Source organism: Fukomys damarensis, unplaced genomic scaffold (assembly GCF_012274545.1).
Source record: "Fukomys damarensis isolate Sample0158 unplaced genomic scaffold, DMR_v1.0_HiC HiC_scaffold_24, whole genome shotgun sequence".
NCBI classification, from domain to species: domain Eukaryota; kingdom Metazoa; phylum Chordata; class Mammalia; order Rodentia; family Bathyergidae; genus Fukomys; species Fukomys damarensis.
In genome coordinates this window covers 30,781,675-30,801,992 of record NW_022900936.1, presented here as the reverse complement: position 1 = coordinate 30,801,992, position 20,318 = coordinate 30,781,675, and positions in this window count along the sequence as shown.

The window sequence follows — 20,318 nt, the reverse complement described above, 5'->3', positions numbered from 1 at the left end:
ACTTGTACATGGAAAAGCTGTAATTTGAAACAAAGTCATTTTTGTAAATTGATAAATACAGTGTTTAATGACAGCTAGGATTCAGTAAGGCATCTAGTGCATTATTCATTTCACACTGTTTGTAATAAAATGATTGTGTTTCTTACTATATCAAAGTAGTCTCATGTGTTAATTTTCTCACTTGGGAAGAGTGACTAGGTTAGTAAAGTAGTTACAATAAATTGACTAATAATAGTCACCATGTTTAGATATAGTATTATATTCTAATAATTCTCCTCAAGTCTATGTTTCATAGTAATCATTTAATATTGATGAATTTGAGATACTGAAAAGTTAAACCAGGGAATTATAAATCCAAATTAATTTCAAGATCTCATGGGCTACCCACCATTTCTAGTTTAAAATTACCATATGCAATTTAAATGAAGAAAATACATTATCATGAAAGTTTGAACAGAAGCATCCTTTATCCTGAAAATGGTTATTCTGAAAATATATAGTGTGGATATAGATATAGACCGAAAAAATTGACAAAATTATTGTTATACCCTGTTTTTATTTTGTTTCAATTCATAGAGAAGAAGAATGAAATATCACTCCCTAAAGTTGGTAATAGAAATTTTAAAAGTTCAATTCAGGCTTAATGGAATAAGATAAATACAAAATTGCCATAAAACACTAAATTTTGCTGTGTTTATTCTAGTTTTATAATAAATAATAGAAGCATTTTCTTTTATGGAAGTTTTGAAGACTCTCTTATTAGTTTATCCTTTTAAATATCCACCGCTTAGATAGTCAAACCCTCCTGCAAATTCATAGTGTATCTACACAATGAGATTAGGAGTGAAATAACGGCATATCTTTAGTCAAAAATTATATAATATTAACCAAAAATTCCAAAGTTACTTCTATGTTATCATGTCCAGAAGCACCACAGGCTGAGCCTGTCTGTCAGAGGTGAGTATATTCTACTGTAAGAGTACTTCAGAGAAGTGTTAGAGGATAGGAAACTTTTGTTAAACAGTCAGAGTAGTTTGAAATCTTTAAAGATTAGGATACACAATAATATAGCATACAGTAAACAGTAATGATGTGATACTATATCATTTTCCTCACATTGCCCATATCTCAAAAGAATCACAAGTATAAGATTATTTAAATAGAACTCCTGAGCTTTAGAAAGAGGATATAGAATCAGAAAACACATGATGGAACAGAAGTGATTGATTTTAAAACACAGGACCAGGGGTTAGTAACCAAAATATATAAAGAACTCAACTCAATATCAAAACAAATAATTGTATTAAAAAGGGGCTAAGAAATGGATACCTATTTGTCTAAAGATGTACATGTGGCTATATAAATAATGTTCAACATCACCTATCATTCAGAAAGTGCAAATTAGAAAATTAAATATCACCTCAAACCTATTTCAAAGACTATTCTAAAAAATTTTGAGAGTATTCTTAATGTGTATGGTGTTTAAACTTGAATGTCAAGTTGATTGGTTTGACAGCCCACTTAGGGGATAAGTACATTTCTGAGAATATCTAGGTAGACAGAGGAGGCATTGCCTTGGGGACAAAATCTGGTCCCTGATCACTTCCTCTCTTGCTCTCTCTTCTGTTTCCTAGACACCATGAAGTAGACAGCTTTGCTCCATCATGTTTCTGCCTCAGAGCCAGCTAATCATGAGTTAAAACCTCTGCAAGATTAGGGCATAGCTGCTGTTTTAAGGCAGAGGTGTCAAGAGTTTTGTCTCAGTACTGGAAAAGCTGATCCATTCAGTAAGAATGTTAAGAAAAAAAGAAACATTGGTTCATAGAAATGTAAATCCATTCAGATTATTTTAGAAAGCAGTATTGAAGTTTCTGTCAATATAAATAGTGCTAGTTTATGATCTAACAATCTCACTCCTGGATATATTTTGAAAGGGTTTAAGAACATGAAATCACTATTTGGAAGAGAGATGTCTCTTCTCACATTCATCGCAGTATTATTCATAATACCAATGATGGAACCAACCTGGGTGGCCATTAATGAATGAATGATAAAGAAAACATAATATGCATTTATAGTTGGCTTTCTGTGTTTGAGGATTCTGCATCTGCAGATTTAGAAAAGGACTGAAAATATTTTAAAAATGTATCTGTACTAAACATGTACAGACGTTTTGCCATTATTCCCTAATCAATATGGAAATGACACATTATATATAATTCACATTATATTATTTATTGCAAGTTATCTAGAAAAGATTTCAAATGTACAGATGGATACAAATAAATTGTGCATAAATGTTACAACATTTCTTTTCTTTCTTTTTTTTTTTTTTTTTTTTTTTTTTTTTGAGACAGGGTCTCACTATGTAGTGAGACTGACCTGGAACTCACTACACAGCCCAGGCTGGTTTTGAATGCACAGTGATCCTCCTGCCTCAGCCTCCCAAGTCCTGGATTACAGGCGTGTGCCACCACTCCCTGCTACAACATTTCTTATAATGTACATGAGCATATGAAGCATTTACTATCAAGAGGGGTCCTAAAACCAATTCTTGCAAACAGAAATTAATTACTGTGAACAATGGGTCACAGAATACTATTTGGCCTTAAAAAGGAAGTCCTGCCATTTGCAATTGTTTGAAAGATCCCATAGTGCAACATGCTAAGTGAAATAACCAATCCATAGAGAAATAATTATTGCATGATTCACCATATATATCTACTCTAAAATAGTAAACCCAAAGAAGCAAAAAGTAAAATGTTAGCTTCCGTGGGTTTCAGTATATTAAGTATGGATATGTTTCAGTTAAAGAGTTAAAAGTCTCAGTTAAATAGGAAGAATAAATATGAAAGATAAATTATACAATGTGGCAACTGTAGTTAATAATGAAGTCTTAAACATTTGCAAATTTTACTAGAAGAATGTATCTTAAATATTTCCAAAACAAAAATTTACTGGAAGTGATGAATATCTCATTTATTTGTATTTAATTATTCCATAACTTATACATATATCAGAACAATATGTATTACACTAGAAAGACATATAATATTTATTTATAAACTGTATTCTGAAAAATGGAAGTCAATGGGAAATGTATCCCTGGAGTTTAATCTAAAATGAACAGAATCTGTACTTCTGTGGCACTATTAATGTAGAGAAAGACAAATGAGAGATATTTCAGGGAAAGAACAAGGGGAGATGTGTCATCTTATTGAATACAGCAAAGGATATAGCTGTAATATAGAATATAAATTTTGAAAATAAACATGTCTTTACTTGAAAGCAGTCATCAAAGAAATGTGTCTGGGTGTAACTGGAGTTATTTCCCAAGTGTCAGGAAAATAATTCAAAATAGCCACAAAAAGGAGAGGATACAAAAGCATATGAATAATAGTCAGGTAACAGGATTGCTAATGGCTCCCTTTAGGTTTGGTCTGTTGGTGTAGTGGTTGCTAAAGTTATAGAAAAATATTCATCCATGTGTTTCTTTACCAAAATAATACTATGCACATTGTCGTGTTATGAGATAAAATGGAGTAAATTTGTTCCTTAAAATCTATGGTAGTTTAAAATCTTGCAAGTGGACTTATCTATTACTAGGGAACCATTTAGACTTCAACATATGTTATTTAGTTAGAGAGGGATTTTTGTGTTTATGGTATGGAAACACCTTAGCTGGAACAAAATGAATTGATGTTTGGACATATTTTCAATATGATTTGGACATATTTTCAAAAATTACAAAATAGATATTTCATTATATATTCCTCATTTGAAAATATTCTTCATGTTTTATAATAATAACTTCAGGGCAAAAATTCAAGCTGAATAGCATATAATAATCTTTATTGAATTAATTAAAATAATCAACAGACAGGTTTGCAGTGTGCAGCAGAAGATCTAAAGTAGGAATGATTTTTATTTTATGAAATAGTTCATGTAAATATATTTCTATATTATATATATATATATATATATATATAAAAACAGTAAAAGAGATATATATTTTTCTTTCAAAGTATAAAACATCGTAATTTGCAAATATCAATTTTTTTTCTCTCATAGGCAAACTTCCACAAAAAACAACAGGCAACACTTTATTCTCTTATGACTCCCACCAGTTGGCTCTGCTTTTTGTGCTTTTTCTTTCCCCTGGCAATATAACTGCATCCTTTGAATTCTTTCAAAGATTTTAATATCTTATCAAGAAAGACAAGCATCATTGTCTAAAGGCATTTATGTTCATACAAAATTTTTCTTGAATAATGCAACTCATTCTCATTTGCATTTTATAGCAAGATCATTAGCTTTAGCAAATAACAAGCATATTTTTAAAAATATGCTTTTATTTGTGCTTTAAAATCTCAACAAAGTAACTCTGGTACCATAGAGACCATTGGGGGATCTTTTTCAATTTTAATTTTCAAACAATGCTTCTGAATAGGAAGAAAAATTATGCATCTATCTGGAAGATAGCTTTTTACCAGTGTAATGAGTTTCAACTCAAGGATTATTAAAATGATTCATAAGCACACATTCATTGGGTTTATAATGAAATGATGATAGACCATTAAGTATAATAGCCATTAAAAGAAAATTCAAAATATAATGTTGCTTTGTTAAAATATAGTGCTATTTTATCCTCTTAGAAATTTGTAATAACACTATATGAATATCCTATTTGGATTATTGGTTTTCTGGTAATATGTTTAATAATTCAGGATCTTCCTTTCTATATCTTGTATGAAGTAATTAAAACCTTAATGATGAATTTTAAATAGTTTTCTAGAGGAAAAGAGAGTTACAAAAAAAAGAAAGTTGCATTTGGTATCTCATTGTAAATGAGAAATGTAAAAAATAATTAATTCTTACTAACTGTTATATTCCTTGCCACTGAATAAATATGATTGATTCTTTCTGAAATAATCTCCCATGAAATCTATGCAAAGAAGCTGACAAATCTTGAGTGATATGTATCAGGTGATTTTTTTTATTTTTAATGTGCTTTTATTTTTTCCAATTTTTATTTTTATTAATATATATTTTCAGTTCATAATGATTACATTACTCATGGGGATTTGGTACATGTACACATTTTCTTTATTTTCTTTTTTTTCCTTCAGTTTATTGGTACTTTTTAGGTATACAGTACAGTTACATTCATCATTGGGATCTTGTACCAAGATCAGGTCTTGATTCTCATTTTTTCCCTATACCCCTGCCCTCCCTTCACCCCTTCCACACTTCCCTATTTATAACAAAAAAAAACCCTTTGTTTCCATTTTTTCATTTTCTCATATTTTTCTTTTCTCTTATTTCCTTTCCCCTACCCTTCCCACTTTCCCTATACCTTTAGCCCTTTTCTTCCTATTTGCATTGTCAATTATACCATTTGGATCTTATTTACAATTTCAGTTTTTCACTCAAAAAAAACTATTCAGTATTTATACATTTATTTCTTACTTATTTCACTTAAGAGTATGTCCTCAATATGAATCCATTTTTTTATGAATGACTCTAATTTCTCCTTTATGGCTGAGTAGTATTTTTCATGCAATCTTTCAAATGTTTCTAGTTTGAACTCAGAGAGAACTGTATTATTCTACAATTTTTTTTATCTGAGGAAATATATTTCTTCTGACATATGAAAAGCATTCATATCCATTCAATATTAATACTAAGGATTAAGAGCATACAAATATTTTCTTATTACTCATTTAAAAACTATGTGCAATTATTAGAGGTACAGAGTACTAGGAACTTCCAATACAATCTCCACAAAGTGTGAGAAGACTAGGTGCAAAAATAAAGTAATGCTCAACAAGCTGTTGCCCTACTGTGCTTTCTATTGGGTGTTCCCAACACCACCAAAGAAAGTTACAAAGATCTTATAACGTTATGTAATTTTATTAACCTAGGTAAGTTCCATAATTGGGGTCTGGAATGTATTGAAAAGACCTATGTTTTACAAGCTTTTTCCTTGGCCTGGTGCTGTTGAAAGGTCCTAGAACAAGCTTAAATATTACATGGTTTCTCTTATACAAGAAAGGCCAAAAAAAAAAAAAAATCAAGAGCAAAATAAAGGCTAGAGAATAGATAGTAGAGAGATAGACTTTTGCAAATGGGAAGGGACCAACAGTGGGGGAGGGGGTGTAGGGGGGGAAAGTGTATGAAAAGGACCAACTCTCTAAGAGGAATGTGATTATTATCTACTACAGAAATATACTGACAAAAAATAAAAACAAAAATGTGTTGAGGCATGGTAGAAGATCTTAGGTTACTTGGGGCTTGTCCTTTAACAGGATTATGGGACTGATGTCTTCCTCTCTCTCTTTGCTTCCCAGCCACCAAGAGATGAGTAATTTGCTCTGCCTTGTACCTCAAGACATGAAATGATGTCTGTCACAGGACCAAAAACAATGACTCAAACTTCCAGTATTGTAAGCCAAAAGAATTTTTAAATTTATACGCTAATTATAGATATTTTGTCACAGTAGTACAAAATTCATTAACCTTCAATATTTTCCATTCAAATTTTTCTGTTACTTATTGCATTAATATTATTTTGCCTACTTAGGAAAATTTAGAGAGCTATTTGACTTGAAGTTAACATTCATGTTGTTTTGTATGTGATGTTATTTATGTGAAGAATCCTTATACAATTGTAGCTGCATTCTCCATAGAAATAGAACTAGTAGGAAAGAGAGGAGAGAGAGAGAGAGAGAGAGAGAGAGAGAGAGAGAGAGAGAGAATGAGAGAGAGAGGGAGAATATGCATACTTAAGATCACAGATTTTTGAAGACAGAAAGTTCAAACTGTATAGGTCAAACAACAGAAATTCAAAAAAAGATCTCATTTCATAGGTGTTTTTTGGTTTGTTTGTTTGTTTTGTTTTTTTGTTTTTGTACCAAGGATTGAACTTGGGTCCTTGCACTTTTGAAGCGGGCGGCAGAACCACTGTGCTATATCCCCAGCCCCAGAAAAGATTTCTATATCACAGTCTTGAGAAAGAATTCTTTCTTCTCTGGTATACTCTGTTGTTTGGTTTATAAGGTCTTAGGTTTTTAAAATTAATTTTATTGGTACATCTAAAGTATATAATACAATGACATTCATCATTGGAAATTTTCACCTTTACATGATCCATTTTGTTTTTTATTTGGGGAAAAATAAGGTTGTGAGTTTTAAACTGAGTAGAAGAGATTTAACTATATTATCATGGGTAATCTCCAGGATTTAAAATCCCGTGGTTATAAGTATTTACTACATCTGCAAAATACTTTCACAGGATTATCTACACTAGTGTTGAATAAAAAAAAATAAGTAACGTTGCTGAGCCACGTTGGAACACATAATTAGCAACAATTATTCAGAACAATGCAAAATACTATTAATTTCAAGCAACACTGGAAGCTTAGAGGAATAAAATTCAGTAAAAACAATTCTGTGAATACTTTACTAAGATACATAACATATGGATTCTGTTTAAGTTATTTTCCTTCAATGAATGAAGCCTAAATTGAATAAGTACCTATTGTTTTCCATGTAAGTTGCTATTAACATTATTTTTCATCAAACCAAAAAATGCACTGTTATGTATGTGAAAATAGAATTTCTAGCCAATAAGTTCATGAAGCATTCAAAATGACTAGCAAGATGAGCAGTTGTGTCTTATACATTCGTGAACCAAATCTTTGTTGAGGTCATATATTAAAAGGCTAAAAAGTTAGGAAACATAAATTAAACTATGTTAGAATACATTTATGGTTTATCTTTTAGGGTTTGTTTGAGTGTGGGACTATGGAAAAGATTTTGGAATAACAGTACTTGCACTTGTAAAATGAGTTTGCTAGTTAGAACATTCATATTTTGCATTTAATAAATTAATTCCTATACAGCAGTTAGCCTCATCCCAGATATTAATAAATATTCAATAATTGTTCTATAATTAAGGGTAATACCACTTTTTTTACATTCAGTTTATTGTTTAAGAGTTTTTGAAATGGTCCCATTTTGTAGATGAGAAAAATGATAATAAGATAGATAGTTAAATTGTAGGAAATCACTAAATTGAGCAACTTTTTACAGTCAGATCAGAATATCAAAGAAATATTTTACAGAGACCATAGAAAATTTAACATTATCTGTTACCTGTATAGAAACTGCTAAGTAACACAAATAACCTTAGGTGGAATCAATTTTGTGTTATACTGATGCTATAAAACAAAAAGTCACCAATCTTAAGCTAATATATTGATGGATAGTGCATAAGCACAATCTCAAAAAGCACTGCAATTAAATATATTAAAATAAGTTGTAGCATTTTATTTTGTAAGTCAGCATAGAAATGTTCCTTAAAAATTTGGCAAAAAGAATAAATGTTTACATAGAAACACAATATTTGTCTTATCAGAGTTTGCCATTACTAATATTTTCCCACATATATGCAAGGCAATTGAATTTTTTCTTATTTATTCATCATTTCAATACCTTATGATGTGGGTAGCTTGTCTAGATATTTTAGTCCCAATCAAAGTCAAATAATTATCATTCACACTTTCAATGGATTCACGTTGAAACCATAATGTTATTTTTTTGTTTTATTGTTATTTTTGAGACAGGGTCTCACTATGTGGTTGAGACTGGCCTGGAACTCACTATGTAGCTCAGGCTGGTCTCGAACTTACAGCGATCCTCCTGTCTCAGCCTCCCGAGTGCTGGGATTACAGGAATACTCCACCGTGCCTGGCTTGAGACCATAATTTTAAGTGAAATAAATCAGACGCACAAGTTTAAATATCACATGGTTTCTCTTATATGAAAAACCTCAATAGATAAAGTGTAGGGTAACAGATAGTAGGAAAAAAGCAAGAGAGAGAGAGAGAGAGAGAGAGAGAGAGAGAGAGAGAGAAGAGAGACTGTAATCCAGCAAGAACAATGTATCTAGAATTGTAACTTGATTTAGTATAATTGTATTATGTGTCTCATATGTTTTTGGGCCTATTAGTCTGGTTGTTAATCTATAAATATATGACAACTAACTTTATAATAACTTATAAATAAATTATCTAATGCTGGCAAAATAAAAAGGGGTGGAGGAGAGGGAAAATAGTTAAGATGTGTTATGTAAATTTAACAATTTCATATAATGAATGCTATCATTATGTACTACAAACATGTGCTATTAAAATTAAATTAAAAAAGAATCCTTGAAAAGTATAAATAAACCTATACATTTGAGTAAACTTAAAGTGGTTTACATTTTCTTACAAAAGTAACTTATTTTAACTGTAGTATATTTAAAGAACATAAAACAGGGTATAAAGGTGAATAATAAAAAGTACAATTGCCATCTTTCATTGTAAGGCTCTGATAAATAGAATAATTGCTAACATGTTATGCATGTCTTTTGGTGCTTTGATATGTAATTGTATATCCCTGTTTCTCTGAGTAATGCTGATAAAAAAATGGATAAATATACAATCTCTTGCACAGCCAATAAATGCAGAAATTCAAATATATATATATATATATGCTTAATTATATTTTATAAATGCATATTAATATTTGCATGATGACAAGGTTTACTTTGGAATTTGATGCACACATTTAATGGTTCTTTATCAATGTCAGTGGTATACCCCGTTTTATTCCCTACTCTCTCTTGAATGTCCCTTTTCTTATTTCTAAAAGTCTACATCCTGGTTTATTATAATCTCTTTTTTATTTTAACTTTTTATTTATTAATTTAAGTAATTTTTTGGTTTCTCATATAAGAAAATACTTGGAATATTTACCTTCGTGAGTATGATCAATTTCATTTAATATGCTCTTTTCTAGTGCTACCTATTTTCCTGGAAATGACCTGATTTCATTCTTCTTTATGATTGAGTAATATCTATAGCTATATCTAATTCTATAGATACACATGATTTGCTCATGTACTGCCATATTGAAACACGTTTTGCCTATGAGTATTTACACATCATATATAGTTAGCTTCCATATACAAAGTCTCTCTCTCTCTCCATCCTTAGATTGAAGGAATTGCAGATCAAAAATGTTTGAAAAACAGATGCATTTTTACTGATCATATGAATACTATTTCTTTTCTCTTGTCATTATTCATTAATCAATACACTGGAAAACAATTTACACTGCATTTACATTGTGCTAAGTATTATTAATATCCTAGAATATGTTTATTTGTATTGCATTTAACTTACAATAAATATTCTTAAAAATTTAGAGAGAATTTAAAACATGGTGGACAATATACATTACTAGATGCAGCACCAGACATTTTATATAAAGGTGCTCAGCACAGTGGATTTCGTTCTGTGGAAGTCTTAAAAAAAATTCTTAACAGATCCCCGAATGTGACTATGCATATAAATATATATGTATATAATACAATGAAATGATAACATAGATACATTTTCAAAATCTATTGAGTGAAAAAAGTTAGGTGCTCAAGGAAAATAGTTTATATGGTACTATTCTTATAAATTTATACAAAATTTAATTTCTAGAGATGAGAAACAAAAAGTTGACTTTAGTAGGATATAAAGGAACATATGAGTAGCAAAATTATACAGGAAAATTTTTGGATTTACAATTTTCCAAAAGTTTCCTGAGATGTTTCTATATATTATATTCTTTTTCTTTTATTTTTTATGTTTTTGTTATTAGTGGGAATGATGTTGCTTTTTACTGTTTGTACATAATTCATAAATTACCATTCTTCACAACTTTTGATACTTTTCAGATTTTCTAGTGAATTTTAGAATGCTCAATTTAAAACAAATATCTGTAATATATGGTGTAAATATTCTATAACCTTATTTTTCTGTTTTTTGAAATGTTATTGGTTTAATTTCTTTTATTTCCAAGTGTTGAGGAAATCCATTTCCTTTTTTACACTTACCAGCAAATATTTGTGCTCTACTTGCATTGAAGAGTCAACGAATACACCATTAACTTGTTTTGCAAAATGTGAAATCAAAATGAAGTAGTCGTACCTCTTAAAGAAAAAAAATGTAACAGGTGTGCTGGAAGACACCTGCCATCTCGGCCTTCTAGGGGGCTGAAGAAAGGAGGATGTGGATACTGAAAAACGAGGGTAAGACTGCAGCAAGCTGAAAATAATAACAGTGATGCCAGGAAGGAGGAGGAGAAGAGGGGTGGGTTATAGCTTAATGTGAAAGACCTGGTGCCCAAAACAAAATATAATGTAAAAACAAAAACAGAAAAAGGATCCCATGATTTGAATTATAAGACTTTTATCTTTTTAAAAATTGAACCAAGATTCTGTGGTCATGTATTAAAGAAGGAATTAAAAATATAAGTGAAGTTTGTGCTATATTTCAGGTATCACAATTCATCACAATACTCAATCCACTATAATTTTCCAATAAGTATGTTATTATTGCACGTGCTGTAAAAATAATTTTTTAATCTTCATTTTTTTCCTGACTAGCAGCTATACTGATCTTTATGATCACATTCAGGCATTTTATAAAAAACAAAATGAATTCCAAAAGTATATAAATGTATTATTCAAAGTAGTAGCTATTTGAATTATTTTAGAAATTCCAAGTATACATAGGCAATATAACTTTGGAAAGCTCACTTAAGTAACAATGAAGAAATGTGTGAGTAAGGAATAATCATCTCTCTGTAAATACTACCATTATCTAGAAATTGGGGCCCGAGAAGAATCAATTTATGTCTGAAAGATTATTCTTGGTCTCCTAGCCAACAGAGAAGGAAAATTGCTAATGAAGTCACAAAATCATAAGATGGGGAGGGGAGGAGGGGGTGAAGGGAGGGCAGAGGTAAGGGGAAAAAATGAGAATCAAGACTTGTCGTGTAGAGGTACAAGATCCCAACAATGAATGTAACTGTACTGTATCCCTAAAATGTACCAATAAACTCGATGAAAGCTGAAAAAAAAGAAAAGTAATTCTTATAAATTCAACATATATTTATTAATAAATAGCAACTATATTTTCAATCACATTTCAAAATTTGTTATCCTCTATAGAAATAAAAGAATAAATGAACTAATTTATCATGCTTTTTTGATCATTTTAAAATATGTTTGTTTTCCATCTTCATAAATTATTATGGAATTTGCTACTTAATTATTACAATGATTCATAACCCTCAATTTGAAAAAAACAGAATTTTTATTCAAGCATGAATCTGTATTTTCTTTCACAGTATATTAATTCTATAATTATTGCTGAATCACAAAATTATTTTCTGAATCATGAAATTATTTTCATATGTTCACTTTGATGAAGGATTAAGAACTTTAGACTTATAAATCAGACAAAGTAAAATTATTCCTAAAAAGGTACTGGTATAAGGTGCTTACCTTAAAATATCTGAAATTAGAAAACTTCTAATGCTTGAAATGACAGAAAACTTCTTAAAGATTTGATATGCATTTATTCACTCAGAATGTAATTTTCAGACATCCTGCTTTCTAGTCTTCTTGTTCCTTATTAATGTCATATGCCTGCAATTTGCAATATGGTAGCCACAAGCCATGTACAATGACTAAGCACTGTAAATAAGACTAGAACAATTGAATTGTGTTCAATTAAATGAAATTCATTGAAATTAAAAGCCAATACTCTTTATTTATTGGAAATTTATATATAACGAGTATAGGAATTTTTCTAACTAATTTTATGACATCTACGTGAATGTAATTATTTGTCTAAGAAAATTTAGTGCCTTAATTTAGTTGTGGTGTAAACACATAATGTACACAGGATTTCCAACTAGATATAAATTTAATGTAAAATGATGAAGTAATATTTTTGAATTGATGAAATATTAATTATTTGTATTTACTAGTTTAAGTAAAACTAAATTAAAACCAATTTCACTTGTTCATCTTTTACATTTTAAAATGTATATTAAAATTTGTAAAAGGAATAGGAGCTAGAGATGCTAAAGTGCTTCGTAATTCTTATCACATAGTTAATGCATTAATATTCATGAATTTCACCAAGATCCATCTTACTATAGAGACACAAGAAGCATTTTCCTTTATAACTTAAATATTACCGGTGAAACATAGGTTCAAAAGTATTACCTTATTTTGGCCTGACCTGATGCCTACATTTATTTTTTATGAAGCCTTTAAATAAGGCCAAGAATCTGCTCTCAAACTGTATATCCTGACTAATATGTTGACTGCTTTTCCACTTTCCAAAGTGCATTCTCTGTATCACCTTATTTCTTACAACAATTTAGTGAGGTGAGTATCATTATCAAACTCACCTGTTCAGAGAGCAATCATCATGTTCAACAATCACATGTGTAGTCATTCAAACATATATAAGTGTTTCCTTTGTGCTTGGGTGACTCAAAGCATGAGACTATTACCTAGGATGCAAGAGTAAGATGAACAAAAATCCCTCTCCTGGATTTTATTTTCTAAGTAGTAGGTAATTATTTAAAGCCAGATATGCTTTATTAAAATTATCTGCCCATATCAAATTAAGCTACTATCTTTACTTTAATGATTTGCGTCCTGTTATATAACATTAAAATTATATAACCCTGTAGAAGTGGGGGTAATATATGTGTAAATACTGTTTCATTAACTATATTGCCTATTTCTATACACTTAAAAATGTTCATGTTATCGTGGTATTTAAAAACCATAAAGAGTATATTACATATAAATTCTGAATAACAAATTTCTTTAATAAATTCTCATATGTAGCTATGAATTTAAATATTTTTCTAATTTTTTGTAATTATACCTTTTAAAGATACAACATTCATGGGGGATTTTGACTAAAAGCAAGTAGTTATTGTAAATGAATATAAAATTTTAGTGTGGTGAGTATGTCAGTATTAGAACACTATGGGTTTCATATAAATAAATGTTTCAAATATTCATTGAATCTGAGTTGATAATATTCAATTTGAAATTTTTAAGTGAAAGCAAAATTCAGTGAAAATTAATTTAATTGAAATTCATTTCAGTGCAGTTTATTTTTTACAATGTTTCATGTGTTCCTTGCAAACATTGCAAGTATTTAAGTTGTTCAAGCTTCTAAAAATTGTCTGAACACTTATGCCAATCTATGAGGACTATCACATCACAACAGATCCTACAAGGATACTTCAGAAATACAAAGCCCTAAGTTTTGAATCTGCAAAATGTGAGAATGTGAAAAGAAATCACATTTATATTTTCTAGTTATAGAAAGATAATATGGAAAGAGTTAGGCACTTTAATGTCTCAATGCATAAAAAGTTTCATCAGAATATTCAAAGGTGTTTACTTTTGTTTGTGAAGTCAAAAGTGCTTTAATTGATTTGCTCTCACATATACTGTAAAAAAAATGCTTTGAGTTTCTATTAAACCACACATCAAACAGTTCTGTTGATCTTTTTTAGGGAAAAGAGGCTTAAACTAGGCTTTTTAATGTTTTATACCAGCTTCATTTACTTAATCATATATCTGTGCTACTGAAATACCTTCATATGCAAATGTATATAGGAGCATTTGTTTCCTTCAGACTTTATTTGAAGAAGGAAACATATTCAAGAGAATGGAGGCTAAAATATTCTAAGGACATTTTAAAATTCATACAACTTAGAATAACTTTTTAATAAAATGCATTTTTAAAAGAATTTTGGTACATTTAATAGAGTACTAACAGTGGTTTAAGTATATGTGTTAAATGACTTCTAATGAAGCCTACAAGTAAAAACTAATAGTCTAAATCCAACATAGAATTCTATTTTATAGTGTAGCAGTGAGGAGCTGTTTACAAGGTCAATCTGGTAGATCCCAGTAAAAGAAGTCTACCACATTTGTCACTGGTTCTTTTTGTATTACTGCTTGGAGCTTGGCTGCCTCTATGCAAGAATAAGCAAAACTTTTAAGAAATTAGAGTATGCATAATCTAAGCATGAACCTTGGACCGTCTCCTTATTCTCTTTGTGGCCTATATTCAGAGCAATTGATCTGATCTTATAATTTAGCCCATACATTCTCAACTGTGTCTTTGGATTTGTCTCCTCCAGACTTAAAAGCTATCAGGCTACAAAGATGACAATGCCAGGTGCCTATGGAAGGCCTTTAGATAGACCCTCTGTAGAGTAACTCTAACTGCTGAGCACAGCTGTGACCCTCTTCAGCTGGAAGTAGCCAGAGCTGTCTTCACCCTTTGCCCCCAAACAGCAGGTAGAGGTGCTTCTTCAGAGCCGAGGAATATTGCATATAGGTAAGTTAATTAGATATCTTTTAGGCAGTTAGACAGGGCTGCCATCAAGGAGCCAACACCACCAGGAGCCAACATGCAGTGCAATCAAGACGCAGTCACTGAAGGCCAGAATTGTGAAAGGAGAGAAACTACTGCATATTTGTATTTTCCCTGGGGATAAATAGCAGTGATTGGTATTCTAAATAGGTGGGGGGGCAAGGTCTTCACCCAGCCTTTTCAGGAAATATCCCTGACAACCCCCCTTCCTTGTATGTTTGCTATGTGACTTGCTCCCCCATATGACCCCCATTTAATCAATATTACCTGGGTGACTGTACTTATAATCTTATTGGTTGCTCATGGTTTTGCCCCACTTGTGCCCACCTTGTAATTTTCCATTTGGTCTTATAGTTTTGTCCCCCTTTGTACCCGCCTCACCACATGGCTTGGCTGTATAAAACAACTTTGAAAAGTGGGATGGACAGGCAACCCACTTTTCAATCCCCCTTCTGTCTTTCTTAGATAGAAGCTTTATTTCTCTCAATCAATTTTTCCTGCTCTTAAGAACAAGCAAAAACAAACAATTTGGATTTTGAAAATCAAGTTATTTTTTTATAAAAGAAATTATTGAAGAGCCTGCTAATATGGGATGTATGCTTTTTAAATTAAATACATATGTTTTACCTAATGTATTACTAAAATTTTATATGAAAGTAAAAATTCAGCTATTTTAATATGACAGAAATTAAGCATGGGGGCCTATGAGTCAAACTCACATAAGTGACCTTATATGAATAATAATAAAAAATGTATTGTTTTGTCCAGGTATTGACTTTCCAAATTGATTTAGCCTGATGTTATTATCAAAAAGAAACAAATGAGCAATCTTTGGTGGAAAATGAAAATAAGAATAGCTACAAAAATGTCATTGCTTTAGGCAGTGACTTATGATAATTTGTTAAAGGTAGATAAATAAGTAGAAAAGAGTTCCTTTATTTTACTGAACTTGATGATTTTTCATCAGGAACAATGGGTCACAGCAGTGAGCTATTAAAAATTGCTACATATTATTCTTAGGTTTTACTTCCATAGATATTTACCTATAACTATACCCTGGCATCAAAAATTTCACTAATATAAATCCAAATTTTGTCATCAAAATATTAATAAAATAATCTGCTTACATGTTTTGTTTCATACCTCATGTTGTGTTATATACTGAATGATAGTGCAGTTTAATATTTATTCCAAGTCTTTTTACATTAGCTAATATGGAATATATAGAATATTGAAACATTTAAAACACAAAAAATAAAAGGAAAGCTTTCTTCTGTTTTACAGAGAATAGATGTCTTCCATTCAAAGAAACTCAGAACTAAAAAATCTGATGTTTATATTGCAAACATTTTTTGTCTATAATATTTCTAACACTACCTCTGAAATTCCAACACCAATACGTTTTGTTGCTGGTAAGGATTCCTTCATTGCTAAAGTACTTGCAACAGAGCACCTAAAAGTGTGATACAAATGGCCTTGAGTTATTAAAAATTATAGTCTTGATCATGCCATTTGAATTGTAATGGTAAAGTGTTGTTTTTGTCCACGAGCCCACTCTCGGAACAAGGTTCAGAACCCTGGCTGGGAGGGCAAGGCGCAGAATCACCAGCAGAATCCGTGGAGGTTTCTGGAATGCTTCCATTTTATTGAGGAAATGTACAGACTTATATAGGGTAAGGCAGGGGTGGAGCCAGGGTGAAGTTGGGATATTTGGCACGTCGTTATTGGCCACATGTTATTCTTTGGATTGTATGTTTAGGGGCTGAGGCGAATGTAGTCAGGACTTTAAAAGTTGTTGAGAGGAACAGTTTACCTGTCTAAGGTCAGATCTCTACACGCCCAAGGGGGTGGATTATTCTAGCCCTAATAGGGTTTGGAGTTTTCTCAGGAGAGATGGGTGTGGCTCTCCTAACTCAGCCAGACATGAACCTGATCCTCAGTAGAGTGTATTTTTTTTTCTTTACTTGTTTGCTACTCTTTTTTGACATATTTTTATATACTTGTTAAATTATGTAACAAGTCATTGCACCTTATCATTGATATTTTTGTATCCTACCCTTCGACAGAAAAAATAAAAATGTTCTTCAGTATGATGATAATTAAGAAGTCCTGAAACAAAATACAGGTTAAAGAATGAATACGATTCTAGCAAAGGATGTTAAAGAAATTCAACTCAAGAATAAATACACAAATATTTCATGTCTTTTTATTTGCAGGCTTATTGATATCTGTTAATATATACAACATTAGCATAAATTAAATATAGGATAAATTTATACTCAGCTATCCCATTATTGACAATAACATTAATAAGCATATAGGAATCAAAATTGGTTAAAATGCCAAATGCCAGATAGATTTTATTTGTTCATCTCTCATTACTGTCTTTCTTGTCATTTCTAAATCTGGATTCATTTGTATTTTGTATTCAATATGCATTAGAATTCATATTGGCATTAGGATTCTTCTAGAAACACTAATTGTTATTTTCTTGTATTATTTTTCTATAATTTCACCAGTAAGACATTTATTGATGTGGATGCATACTAAGTTGAATGTAAAGTATTATGAATTTCCCTTTTACAATCATTGAGCCTAATTGCTTCATGTAATTTAGATATAATTTTTAAAACTAAATATTCTCAGTTACATGTACAATGGAGAACAATGTAAGCTTGAAGGGAAAAAGTAAGGATAAATTTTTCTATGAAATTTAACATACATGTATTAGTTTCTTTGTTCTTTTAAAATTTTATTTGAATGCCTTTTAAGGTAGATTCTATTGTGGAAACAGTGTGTGTAATGAAAAATTAAGATAAAGAATCATTAATTTGATCAAAAATGTTAGCATAGCTTCATACATAAGATGATAACCGATCCTTTAAAAACAAGTATGAATTTGATGAGATTATGATGTTGGATATATTGTGTCAGAAGTTAGAAATTCCAGGTACTACTCAATGGCCACAGAAAACCTGAGGCTTGAAAACTAAAAATAAACAGCCCCACTCAAATTGATTATTACCTCTTTTGTCTCAACATCCCTACTCAAGGAGGCCTGAATAAATCTTTCCTCTGATTATACCGTTGTCATCTTTCAGGGGTTAGAGTTTGTTTTCTGCCTTGTGATTAAATAGGAATATGTATGTTAAAGATACAGATGAAGATAATTGAGTTAAAATGACAAATTCACCAAATACACATTTAGAATTTCAAGATAGAAAGTAAGAATCTCTTTATACAGGGTTATCACTGAACAAATGAAGCTACTGACTGGTATTCTTAATGCAAATTAATAATATAATTTTCTTAATGAAAAGGATAAGTAATTTAGATTTTTTATGTTACAATAAGTCAAAAGTGTACATGTGATTTCTCAGTCCTAGTACACATAAGATTTTGTGAATTATATCCTCTCCTTATTTCCATTTTTGCTTGTTAGATAGTTTTTAAAAATGTCAACAGTAACTTTTCCTTATAAAATTCTTCTACTGAGACAATCAATACATTAATATTTGTAATGCCAGATATTTTTGGTAAAAACATTCAGTCCTTTTGTTCTTTCTCCTTCAGCATCTTCTGAGGAACAATTAGTTCAATTAAAGCCTGAAGTGGTGGCACACACATGTAATCATAACAATCAGGAGGCTGAGGCAGAAGGATCACTGTGAGTTTGAGACCAGCTTGGGCTACATAGTGAGTTCCAGGTCAGTCTCAACTACATAGTGAGACCCTGTCCGAAAAAAACAAAACAAAACAAAACAAAACAAATAAACATAAAAAACAACAAATCAAAACAACCCATAAACCAACTCTGAAGTTGCAGATTGTCAGAGATCAAAACTTCAATCTGTCTGTGTTATCTTTCTCAAATTTACCTTAGTTAAGTACATTTTAATGGCATAACAAAAATAAATAAGATCAAGTGTTTTGGGGGCTAAAAGTAAACACATTATGCTTCTATCAATTATACTATAGAGTCTGAGAAGTGTGGGATTTCAAGATAGACAGAAATCAGCCCAAGGGCCCGGTGATCTAGCTCAGTGGTTCTGTCCCCTGCCTCGCAAGCACAAGGTCCCAAGCTCAATCCCCTGTACAGACAGGAATCAGCCTAGCAACTCACACGCGGAAAGATCAAGAATGATTGAATAGGTACACAGACCAATGTAACTTAAATATCTATTATTGTAGCATTATGTTAGACCTTTATTATTTCAAGTATATTCTTAAGAAAGGGTATGACATTAAGTTAGTAGAAAAAGCTATGTGATATCTGATTAAGATAAGAAAAAAGGAATAACATATAGAGTTTTTAACTTACAATGGGTGTATTTTTATTTATGAGTTGTTTTCCACTATCAATGCCAATTATTTGCTTTCTTCTTATAGAAATGCATCTTTACCCAGGGTAGAATATGTTCATTGCATGTGCCATTGGGTTCTACTGAAATAATTTGAATTTTAGAGGAAGATTTAGATTTTTGTTTACGTAGTTAGCATTATTTCACTAATTTCTCGAAAGCCTATTGAATGTTATTTTAAATAGAATATGCACAAGAAAGTTTTAACAGAAGTTGCATTTATGAAATTTTACAGTATATAATTTACATACACATTAATTTTATATTCAAAATTAATTTTTAATCACATAGATGCCATTGAAATTTTGGAAAATAAATAGAAACACATTATCCATGATCTCAGTAATTCCCAAAATTATACTTTGGTGTGTGTCATCAAATTTTATATATTCATATATACATTTTGATGTGCAAATTTAGCTTAATATACTGTATTTATTCATATTTATTTAATCATGTTCTTGTTTGGGATCACTTCCACTTCTTATTATGCTAATTTAGCAATGAACAGATTTCTCCACAGAGTTTTCTCATATTTGAAAAAATTTACTATCTTTTTTTTCTTAAAATAAGATTTGAAGGAACTTGCTATGTAGAGAGAAAAATTACAATATTGAAAGAGGCAGTCAGGTATCATTTTCCTTCTGATCAT